This window comes from Lissotriton helveticus, chromosome 1_1 (assembly GCF_964261635.1).
Source record: "Lissotriton helveticus chromosome 1_1, aLisHel1.1, whole genome shotgun sequence".
NCBI classification, from domain to species: Eukaryota; Metazoa; Chordata; class Amphibia; order Caudata; family Salamandridae; genus Lissotriton; species Lissotriton helveticus.
Genome location: NC_136057.1, coordinates 91,449,687 through 91,460,818, shown reverse-complemented (window position 1 = coordinate 91,460,818; position 11,132 = coordinate 91,449,687).

Here is an 11,132-nt window from a genome sequence, read left to right as displayed (position 1 = left end):
CGTGGGAACAGGAGAGAAAAGTCAGGGTGCCAGGCACCATGGTCACCCCCCAAAAAGCCAACTCCCAGTACGAAGGCCGTAGCCAGAAACTCTTACCATGGTGTGTTAAATTCTGGAATATTGACATTTTGTGAAGCAAGGTCAGACGGGCCATTAATTGCGGTGCCAGCCCTAGGTGGGTCATCAAGGAATCCCAAATGGAGCCGTAGCAGCACAAAGTGCTATACAGTCCGCAGGAAATGCAAAATGTCACAGGCAACTGCGCCACACCGTCTGCACCTGCAGCATGTGGAATAGTCTGCCATATGTGCTTTATAGACACACTCCAACGTCCAGTACCAGTGGTGTAGGGACTTGAAATAACTGAATTTCAACCTGACCGCCTGGAGGAAACTGCCATAGTCTTTCCAAAGGTCCTGCCTGTCCTGCTCAGAGAGTGAGAGGCCCCGCGGTACAACGGTACATGAGTAGAGAAGACCCTGACTATTTTTTCAATAATTTCGAAAGGATGGCCACGGCAGCATATTGGCCACTTGATAAATGGGTCCAGTACTTGGGACCTCTCCTGTCTGGTGACTTACAAGCAGCCTACCAGGCCGCTACAGTTCAAGAGGTAGCTCCTTATGCTGATATAAGTAGGTGCATCATGGAGAGGTTGGGTGTAGATGACAAGACCCACCGGCTAAAACTATGACAAATGAAGGATGGACTCCAAGAGACACCTCAAGCCTTGTACGGTAAAAGATATGGCGGATCGCTGGTTCAAACCAGTCACTACAGATAAAGATGGCATCATGGCCAAAATATATTTGGAGCAATATTTGTCCTCACTTCATCCGCCCATTCAGAGGTGGGCGCGTCAACAGGCTAATCTGACCCTGGAAACTGCCGTAGAGATTGCTAGTGCCTACAACAGAGCTCAAGAGATTCAAAAAGAGTGAGAGGAATCAACAGGGAAAACAGGAGGCCCAGGAGTAAATCGTCAGCTCCGTCCAACCCTAGCAAAGAAGTCCAAACCTGTAACCATAATTCCCGGAACCCCTATTATCAGACCTCCTACTATGGGTCCTCAATGTTTCCAGTGTGGAGGGATGAGGCATATTGCCCGGTTTTGTCCCCAAAAGGAAGACCCCATGGAAATAGGTATGGCCCGCAACTACTATTGCTCCCCTTCAGAAAAAAAATCACCTCCCTATCGCTGTACAGTATCAGTGAATGGACACCCCGTGACAGCTCTGGCTGATATGGGATGCCTACACAGCATAGTCCGAACTCAAGACCTGGGATCCCGCCTTGGCCTGATTGATGGAACTGTAGCAATACGTTGTGTTCATGCTGACACCAAACCGTACCACACGGCACAAGTACAAATACAACACCCCCATGACCCAGGAACCACTTTAACTGTTGGACTTATACCCCGGTTACCAGAACAAGCTATACTCGGAAACGATTACCCAAAGTTATCTCAGTTGTTGCACTGCACTAAACTAAAAGAAGAAGAATGGTGGGCCACAGCACCTTTTTCACAGTAATACAGACAAGGAGTGACCACCATCAAAAACTAGGAAGAGTAGAAAACAAAGGAGGGCAGAAAAAGGCAAGGTTCCATTGGTTTTGCCCGTTCCACAAGATGAGAACCCCTGGGAAACCGATAGAAATTTCCTTGCGGCACAAAGGGAAGATCCGGTGTTGGAACAAGGCCCTATAGGACAAAGAACCACACCACGTAGGTCCATATTTCTTTAAGAAAAAGCGGTTGTTGTATAGAAAAGGGAGCCTGTGAGAAGTTGGCCTGATAGGTGATGTTTCCAATTCTGGAACCACCTGTTATCAGACCAAACAATCCCTTATGGTGTCTGGTTGTAAGTCAACCTTATTAGACAAGCTATCCTAGGGGTAGCATGGACTAAGCAGCCTAAAGGCTTAACTTAAGAGGTCGTGTTAAGCGAGCTGTTTTACCACATACAATCCTGTAATATTAAATGAAAGGACACCACACAAGTATATATTATAAAAATATATGTATTTATTACTAAAAACAATCCCCAGTATTCTTTATGAATAAAGGGGCACAAGCGTTAAATCAAAAGCACAGTTTAAACATACAAAGTTGCACAATTATGGATGAGGGCGGGGGGCCACTCAAACCATATACTAAACGAGTGGTATAAGAGATACCAATCGAACAGTGGTTAGGCCTAGGGCCTAGGGAATCGCTGGGAGCAGTCGGGACAAGCAATGCTGAAGTCGGGAGAGGCCCACGGGATTCGGGTGCAGTGCGGAAAGCGCACGCATGCACCAATGTTAACCAATGGTGCGTAAAAGTTGTAAAGTTAAAGTTTAAGGACACTTCCGCTGAACCTAGAGGAACAAAACTTAAGACACAGACCCTAGAGATGTGTACCAGTGTGGGAACACCGGCGGAGCAAAGTTACCTCACCCACAGGAAGCGGGTGCACAGGGTCGAAGTTGAGTCGGGTTTCGTCACGCAGGCTCTTGGTGCTTGAAGCTGAAAGGGCTGCAGGCGGGGTGAAAGAGAAGTGTCCGGTGGAGTCCAAGGGTGGACTCAAGTCGAAAAGTACCTGAAAGCAGAGGGGACAGAGTCTGGGTCACTCAGCAGTGACCAGGGTGGAACCAGGACAGAACCAGGCAATGTCGGGCGCAATCAGGTGGTCGTCGAGGAGCTTCTCTCCGCTGTCACGTGGGCTCTGGGGCATCTACGACGTCCAGGAGCAGGTCACGATCTGTCCCACGCAGGCTCTCGCTGTCGGCGCAGTCGGCTCCAAGATTGGAGCAAACAACACTTGGCAAAAGCAATCCACGCGGAACCGGGAGATTGCTTCTCACTCGAACCAGGAGGGTCAGAGTGGGGGCTCCTTTTCAGGGGAGCTGGTGCAAATCTGGAGCAACCAGAATCGCAGGTCGAATTTCAAGTTTCGTCGGCACAGGGGCCACAAGCCGGCTGGCAAGTGACCGGGCCAACGCGTTGAGCCAAAAGAAGCAGAAGGGCCCCACGCAGCACTCGTCGAGTGTGGAGGGCTGAACTTCGGTGCAAGTGTGGCTCAGGGTTGGGGCTTCTCAAACCCCGGTGTACAGCTTCGAGGGTCACTCGTGGGCTGCACGGTCAGCGTCTCGTGGTCTTTCCAAGATGGCGTGCCCCACGCTTCCGGTCGCCTCCACGGGTCTCAGCTCTGCAGGGACTGTGGATCGGGCTGTTGGAAGGCAGGCAAGCTTGATCTCGTCGATCTCTGTCGCTCGAGTTCCGGCGGGAACTGCGACAAAGCAGACGTCGATGGCTGGATGGTGCCTGTTTGCACAGGGTGGTCACTCCTTGACCACAAGGGAGATTCTTCGGGCTTCTACGTCGAGTAGGATGTCGAAGGGTTCAGAGTTTCGTTTCTTATGTTTCATCAGGATAATCTGAAGTGCATTGGCACTGCTCCCAGTCTTATACTAATTTTGGGGGCTGGATTACCTGCTAGGCCCCCCCCTATGGGTGGGACCCAGGAAGTGGGTGGATACACCCCCTTCCTTTGATCCAGGCCGCCCTGGCACGAGGGCTGGAGTGCCCCAGAACCGGTTTGGCCAGATTATGCAAGGGGCAGCCTTGTGCACCCCAAGCAGTGTCTGGTTTCTTTCAAACCTCCCTGCTACAATCCACTATCTCCTGTCTGGGGGGTGGTAACACCTCCCTGCGACAGGAAACCCTTTGTCCAGGCCCCTTTGGCTGAGTTTCGGTCAGCTTCAGGGGGTCAGACTCTTGTCTGTGGCAGAGGCATCCATTTTGTGGATCTAAGGTCCTTTTAGAAATTAACCGCATTTAAGTAAAGTAACATGTCTTACCCCTCTAGAGGGGTGGAATGCTATCCCCGTCGCCAGAACTGGCGAGGGGATAGTATTCCAAATCGTATGACACCTTACACGACATGTTTTGATAAAGCCAAACCAAAGTTGCTATATAACCGCGAGGATTATAATGCACTTAAGAGTATATGGTATGGCATTATCCTGAAACAGCTTAGGGAGTTGTTCCCGACAGCTGCAGACAGGCTCAGCTCATGCTAGAGCTCCATCTCACATTAAACCACGCACTCTGCCTCCAGGATTGATGAGGCCTTCCATAGGAGTGGCTCACAGGTTAATATGTGTCCATATATAGGTTTAGATATAGGTATACTATATCTAAGTAAGGGGTGATTACACCACCTTACCCCAGCTGAGTGATCAGCCAGTTGTGTCAATTTAAGAACCAGCCAGGGGTGGCAAAAGATATGCTGCAGCCCCTGGTAGGCCTTGGTGGCCCCTATGCCCTGGGCACCTATAGTGCATTAGACAGGGGCTGACAGGGAGTCCATTTCCAATTGTGGTATGTACCTAGGGTACATGGAATCCATTTTACAGAGAGAGCAGATGGCCTGGGGCCCTGATTAGCAGGGAACCAGGTCAACTAAGTCAAAAAACCAGCTAAACACAGGCAAAAAATCTGGGGTAACCATAGTCAGGTAGCCACCTTCCTACAGAGCCCCACTCAGAACCCCCAGCTATTGATCCCTGGTCCATTCAGGGAAAAAATTATGTATCTAGCCCACACCCACTTATTGGGGGACATTTTGGGGCAGACAAAACTGAAAAACAGATCATGGAATGGTTTTATTGGCCTGGCATATACCAGCATGTAAAAGTATACTGCAGAGAATGCCCGGTACGCCAAAAAAAATAACAGATACCATCCTCCCACAGCACCCCTTCAACCACTTCCCATAATAAAACCACCCACAAGAAACCTTACGATCCTCAACTGCCAACATACTCATGATTTTCCGCACAAATAAGGTCTTCTGGGGCGACAAAAGTTTCACTGTTGCCCCGGCCAGACTGTGGTACACCCTACCTCAGCAAATTAAATCTTGCCCAACGCTACCGGCCTTCAGGAATCTTATAAAAACCTGGCTTTTCAACCAATGAGCAGCACACCATTTGACTACTGCCTCTTCCGTCCATAGCGCCGAGACACCCACGGGTATTTGCACCCTCTACAAATTGCTTAAATAAATTAAATAAATAAATATAACCCTTCAGTCAAATAGGTATGGACATAATAGGTCCTTTGTTACCTTCCCGCAGTGGATGTTGTTATGTTCTTGTTATGGTAGACTACACCACCCGTTTTCCAGAAGCCATACCCTTACGCAGACCGGATGCCTCTAACATAGCCAAGGCCATGATAACGTTTTTTTCAAGGGTGGGATTCACAAAAGAGATCTTGACCGATCAAGGGACTCCCTTTGTGTCCCAATTTATGAAGCAAGTCTGTGTGCAGTTAGGGGTCAAACAAATCAGGATAGCTGCCTATCATCCCCAGACAGATGCGTTAGTTGAACGATACAATGTCACTATTAAAACCACCCTCAAGAAACTCCTAGCTTTGGAGTCCAGGAAATGCGAGGACATGTTGCCCCTGTCATTATTCGCCATTAGGTGCAAAGAACAAAAAAGTACAGGGTACTCTCCCTTTGAGCTGTTACATGGTCATAAACCACGTACCTTTCTAGAGATGGCCCAAGAGAGATGGGAAACAGAACCAAATGATACCAAGCCACTGACAGAATGTCTCTAATTTACGTACCCACCTGGGACAAATCAGGGCTATCGTGAGGAAGCTCAGATAGCACAGAAGGGCCAATACGACAAGGGGACTAAGGCAAGGTCTTTTGAAGTTGGTGACTCAGTGTTACTAATGATGGCTTCATCAGATCATCAGTTGTTGGAGCAGAGGCAGGGTCCCTATACTATCATTGAGAAGGTCACTCCTATGACCTACCGGGTTGAAACTGATCCGGCCAGACATACCTCTCAAATCTATCATGTGAATTTGCTAAAGAAATGAGAGGGACCCTTGCCAGCAGATGTGAATACGACGGAAGCACACACTCCCTTGTTTAGCCAGTGTATAGACCCCTGTCTTCCACCTGTTCTACGATGTAATCTGTCAAAAGTACTAAATCCTTTTCAAGATACTTTCTCTTCATCTCCTGGTAGGACCACGCTCTTTGAACATTCTATAAAAACTCCCACTGGGAAACGGGTACGCCTTAGGCCATACCGTATCCCTGAGGCTCGTCGCCAGACCATTAGAGATGAAATCCAAAAGATGTTGCAGATGGACATAATCGAACCCTCTGTGAGTGAATGGAACTCACCCATTGTCCTTGTGCCGAAGCCAGATGGCTGGATACGATTTTGTATTGATTTCAGAGAAGTCAACAAGATCTCTGAATTTGATACATACCCACTTCCCAGGGTGGATGAAATGGTTGAGAGAATCATGCAGGCTAAATATATCAGTACACTGGATTTGTGTAAAGGGTATTGGCAGATACCCCTGAGGGAGCAGGGTAGAGAAAAGATAGCCTTCTCTACCCCAGATGGGTTATATCAGTTTAAAGTGCTACCCTTTGGGTTGCACGGGGCTTCAGACACATTTCAGAGAGCTATGAATATAGTACTACAACCCCATGAGAGATATGCTGGGGCATATATTGATGACATAATTATTTATAGTGATACCTGGTAACAACACTTATTACATCTCTACCAGGTGGTACAGACCTTAGGGCAATATGGTCTCAAAATTAATCCAGCTAAAAGTCATCTAGCAGCCCAGACCGTTCGATACCTCTGGTATCTATTAGGGGAAGGAGTAATAAGACCACAAAACTCTAAACGGTCTGCCATTTCCCAGATACCTTTACCACAAACCAAGAAAGATCTTGGGCTTTCCTGGGGTTGCTCGGGTACTATCGCTGGTTTATTCAAATCGCAGCTCCTTTGACTAACCTGCTCCAAAAAACTGTCAAAACAGAGGAAATGCTAAGACACCCAACTACGAAATAGTACAGGCTTTTGAGTCCCTGAAAACATCTCTTACATCTGATACTGTATTAGCTAGTCCTGACTATTCTCTTCCCTTTGTCCTTCAAACCTACGCCTCAGATCAGGGATTAGGGGCTGTCCTTTCACAAGAAATACCCCAGGGTGAAAGGACCATACTATATATAAAACGTAAGCTTTTTCCAAGAGAAAAGAATTATGCCACCAGAGAAAAAGAAGCTCTAGCCATCAAGTGGGCCACATACATTCTGAGATATTATCTTGAGGGTCGGGAATTTACCTTATACACAGATCATGCCCCTCTAGAATGACTAGCCAGGAATAAAGGCAACAATGAGAGAGTCCTGAGATGGTTTTTGTCGTTACAACCATATTGATTCCAAGCAAAACAGCGGAAAGGAAGCAAACAGGGGAATGTAGATCACCAGCCTAGATTTCCCCCAAAACATACCCCTAGCAGAAAAACAGCAAGGGAAAGGGGATGTGAGAAACAGAATGCAGGGCTCACCTTCGGCTCTCCATGGAAAGAACATTCCGACTTCCAAAATCAGCGAAGTGCATTTCGGATCCTGAGGGCCAACTCGAATAGCCAACAACCATCCCCGTATACTGTCTCTTCACAGAGGGACTACGAAACGAGGCCGGAAGTGGGCGAAGTCGAACCCAGAAGCTGTTTCCACGCTCCAATGAAAGGAGGGCGAGACAAGAAGGAGGCGTCTTGGACCAATTGTGGAGAGGAAGCGAGATTGAAGGCGGAGGAAGACAGAGACTGTGGAGGACCCGACGAGGACGCCGTGGAAGACGAGGACGCCAGTGGAAGAGACGAAGATCCTGACGAGCGGTGGAGTGAGGAGTAGTGGTGCCCACCGGAGTATGCTGGAGAGCAGACGCAACTCAGGAGAGTTGCAGCAGGGCTGGTGAGTGCTAGCGTCTCGGGGGGCTAAGGGGAGGGTAAGCGGGAGGAGGGAGGCATACACAATAGAGGGCACGGGTAGTGAAATTGAGGACACAGCCTCAGAAGTACTCTGTGTGGAACGTCACTTACATTCCCTGGAGAATCAACACTTTACCGTGTGGGCACTGAGTGTTGTTGTCACCTTCTTTTCCCTTTCTCAGCATGTTTCCAACTAAGGACCGTTATGGCATGATATTCCCTATTGTTTAAAGCACTTTTCCTTAGTGAGACTGAATCTGAGGAAACCCTTGCATCGGACCCCTACGCACTCCAAGGTGTGGTGACTGGTAGAACCATAATACCTCCATAAACAGAGTGATTGACGGCTCTCTTTTCTCTCCTCTCCTACGAGCCTCCGGGGAGACACCATCAAGACCGAGGAGGAGCCGGGAACATCTCCCTCAGAATCCCCGTCCAGCTCAACCAAGAGCAAATTTGGAGAAGAACAGGAGGAAATACACTCTGAGCAAATTACCAAACCCATCCCTGATAATAAAAAATGTACTTTTGGAAAATATATTCAGCCTCCTCACCTGTTTATCAAACCTGCCCTCCCAAATGGGGATATCTTTGACCTCTATTTGGGCGGGGAGGACGCGTAGCAGTACTGTTTCCTAGTGCGCCATAGCCTTGTGCTCCTGCTGCGGAAACACAAAACTTGCGGCCTAGCGGTGATACCTTGCAGACTTATTGCCTGGGTACCGGACACTCACGCTGCGCGGAGAGCTTTGGATTACCCCGCAGACCAACACCGCGATGTGGAGGTAAATGTAGGTGTTGCCGCTGCGCTGGGGCACTACATGGTGGCTGGATGGTCACGCTGCAGCGGTGGCAAAGAGTAAGGCTGTGTCACTGTTGGCTGTGAGACTCAATGCGGTGAGGTGACTGTCAGAACCCCATGCAGGCCCCGCGAAGGTGATACAAAGAGGAACTGTCCCTGCATCGCCACTGCGCAACAACTAGCTGCTAATATCGCCTTCAAGATCTGACGAGGTGGCCAACAGCAAACAGTTCTGGGGCCCGGGTGTACCAGTTTGTATCGGAGGAGGTCTTCTGACTGCGCTGTTGCCCTGCGAGCGCATGCCACAGCATCATCACTGTACGGCAAGACTGTCTCCAACACATGGGTGTATCTACAGGGACTTGGTGCGGCTCCTGTGTGTGCGGCCATCAGTTATCTGACGCCTCCCTGGTGCAGTGTCCTAGAATATAGCTGGGATTGTGACCCCCAGGCCTGCATACATTCCAGTGCAGTCTGGCTTGGATGGTCAGTGCTGCTGCCCGACTCTAAGCTACAGTAAGTGGAGCTAGGGTAGAATTCCCCGCTTGTGGTTCCGGAGGGAGTTGTTGTATGGGGTCGCCGCTCCTCTACATCATGGGTCGCTCCAGGGTCAGACAGGCAACCCCCCTACATCTGATGACACACATACTACAACGAGCGCGGATCAGTCACATGGCTTCGATACTGCTGTGGTACCGCTCATGGGAGCTGAACAATACACTGATAAGCTGGGCTTAATACTATTAGAAATCAGAGATTCACATACGGCGATTGAAATGCAAATAGGGTCGCTATCTACTAGCCTCAATCTCGGACCACAACAAACTGGCAGATGAGGTAAAATCCAACAAACTTGCTCTAGATGATTTGATCCCGCAACAAACTAGGCATACTTCCCAAATGGAACAACTACAACGTCACCTATGGGGGCATCAAGACAGGGTGGATGATGCCAAAGGGAGATCATGCAGAAATAATGTCCGCATACTGGGAACGACCTTCCGCCCCACTTCAGACAGAGAACATCGCTCCCCATCTTCGCAAGAAACGTCAAAACCTGGCTCTTTGACAGACCCCCTCCTTGATGGACTGGAACCTGCAAACCTACCCCCCACACGCCAGAGCGCCTTGAGACCCTTATGGGTGAGTTGTTGCGCTTAACAAACACCTGATTTACACGGGGTACCAGGCAGGGCTGCCCATTATCGGCCCCACTTTTCATCTTGGCTTTGGAGCCCCTCCTGCATAAACTGTGTAATATATCGGGTCATAAGGGGATTGTACTGGGGCCCAACACACATATTGTCTCTGCATATGTAGATGGTTTAATTCTATATTTCAAGAACCTAGACTAGGAATATGAACCTATACCTTCCACCTTTGACACATTTCAGCGGCTTTGCGTGCTCTCGATAAATGAGAACAAGTCGTATGTCTATTTCTTTACTGACACGACACGACACGTAGTGGTCCTCTAGGCTTCGGGAAATGGACATTTCAAATAGCACCTACTACCTTCAAATACCTAGAAATCCACATATACAGGGAGACAACAGATCTTCTAGATGGCAACTTACGACTTGCTATAACTGCCCTCAAGTCCCAAATAAAGTTCTGGACTTCCCTGCCAGTATCGGTGGCGGGCAAGGTGGTAATCGCCAAAATGGTGATGCATCCTAGATTGTTATATTATTTCACTAATTTGTCCATTATGGTCCCGGCACTGCTATTTAAATTATTGTCCTCCCTATTGATTGATTTAATCTGGGGAAGGGGTCGGAGGTGCATTGGAATCGCGAAGCTACAATTAGACACTAAACAAGGAGGGCTGGGGGTCCCGGACCTGGAAGCTTACTGCTACGCAAGCCAGTTACAATGGCTAGGGTATTGGGTGGTGGGACGTAACCTGCAGCAGATTTGTATGTCTCAACTGACATGGCAAAGGGGAGACCTACATACATACTTATTACCCAACAGCAAAATTCCCCGATGGCGCCTCATTTGTTGAGGGTCGCGTTGTTGTATTGAAGGAGTGCTTTAAGATATACCAAAACGATGGCTCCATACGCCCCCACTATTCCCCTTTTGGGAATCCCCTCACAGTCGGGCTCAGTTACAAATAGAAGAATGTTGGCCTGGGGTGATTCGGGAGTGCAAACAGTGGGCATGGTTTTTCTGGACGGTGCCCTGATGCCTCACGATGTCCCCCTTGAATCGACATTCAGAGGAAGGGGCTGTTCATCTACAATTGATAATGTTTTTTATCTACCCCGCTTTTGAAGCAAGCTTGCTTAAAGCCGAAATTATGGCCACAATCTTTGGGGTATATTAACAAACAGCGAGGACGAGGGTCTAAGGGCCGGTTTAACGACCCAAACAATGCTACTATCCCTAGGAGCAGTTACTTCAACAAAAAATAGCAAGGGGTCAGCTAAAATGCAAACTAAGTTAAATTCCTATAAGGTGAAAAGAGGAAAAAGGGGTGAAACTAATAATGTGTTA